The sequence below is a fragment of the Ornithorhynchus anatinus genome, chromosome 8 (genome assembly GCF_004115215.2).
Source record: "Ornithorhynchus anatinus isolate Pmale09 chromosome 8, mOrnAna1.pri.v4, whole genome shotgun sequence".
In the NCBI taxonomy this organism is placed as follows: domain Eukaryota; kingdom Metazoa; phylum Chordata; class Mammalia; order Monotremata; family Ornithorhynchidae; genus Ornithorhynchus; species Ornithorhynchus anatinus.
The window spans coordinates 22,402,825-22,404,116 of NC_041735.1; the positions used below are offsets into that span (position 1 = coordinate 22,402,825).

Here is a 1,292-nt window from a genome sequence, read left to right on the forward strand (position 1 = left end):
GGGATTCAAGAGTGTGGGCTGGGTTGGAGTAGGAGAGTAGCCAGGTGAGGTAGGAGGGGGCAAGGTGATTGAGGGCTTTAAAACCAATGGTGAGGAGTTTCTCTTTGACCTGGAGGGGTATGGGCAACCACTGGAGGTTTTTGAAGAGAGTGGAAACACAGCCTGAGAAACACCCCTAGCCATCATCCCACAAGGTCTAGTGACCCCACGCCCGTGCAGGGCCCGAGTAAGGTCCACCCCGTCTGGTTAACGGCAACAGTGTTTCTGTCAAAATAATGAAAAACAGAAGCTGAGACTGGCTGATAACTGAAGTGAGAAGGAGTGTAAGGATAATAATACTGATAAGAATAGTTATTTGTTAAGCACTAGACTGTAAGTTCCTCTCAGGGTCACACCTGGAGAGTTTCCAATACTCTACCAGTCTCGGCTTCGGGAGAGAGAGTCAAGCAGAAGCCTACCCATTCCGTTCCTAGCTTGGCCAGTGGCTAGCGAGTGGAAGACAATCTGCTACAAGTCAGAACTCAACTGCGGGGCAGCGGCAGCATGGGAGAGACTCGAGGGCGGAGACTCAGGGTTACTGTGCCGAAAGAGGCGATTGTAAACCATTTCCATATTTTTCCCAGGAAAAGTCTATGGATCCACTATGAGAATGATTGCAGATGGAGATGGGGCTTTCTGGGAGAGGTGCGTCCGTGGCTTTGCTATGGGTCGGAAACGACTCCTCGGTGTAAGACAAGATGAGACTGTAAGTTCGTTGTAAGGCAGGAAATAGGTCTGTTTGTTGTATTGTACTCTCCCAAGCAGTTAGTACAGTGCACACAGTAAATGCTCAGTGAATACGAGTGTGTGTGTTCAAGCACTGTGCTAAGTGCTGAGGTAGGTAGGGTTCTGGAAATGGGGAGCAGCACGGTGTAGTGGACAGAGCTTGGGCTTGGGAGTCAGAAGGTTGTGGCTTCTAACCTCGGCTCTGCCTCTTGTCCGCTGTGTGACCTTGGGCAAGTCACTTCATTTCTCTATGACTGTTGCCTCATCTGTAAAATGGGGATTGAGACTGTGAGCCCAGTGTGGGACAGGGACTGTGTCCAACCCGATTTGCTTGTCTCCACCCCTTAGTGCTTAGTACAGTGCCTGACATAAAGTAAGCACTTAACATATACCACAATTATTATTGTTATTATTATTATTATGAGGTTTGGCAGGGTTGAGGGGAGAGTCCTCCCTGGCTCCTCCCCCAAAGTGGCTGAAGTTCCTGCTTTGTTCCCAAGGGAATGACCCTGGGGCTCCCTCCCAAT

General features: G+C 49.7%; 1 non-coding gene across 1 annotated transcript; it reads left to right on the plus strand.

Annotated features, from left to right (window-relative positions):
* Positions 1-377: 377 nt before the first annotated feature.
* Positions 378-515, plus strand: LOC114814128. Its single transcript, XR_003761865.1, has one exon. It is a non-coding gene; the product is annotated as a small nucleolar RNA SNORA7 (small nucleolar RNA).
* The last annotated feature ends 777 nt before the right edge of the window (positions 516-1,292 follow it).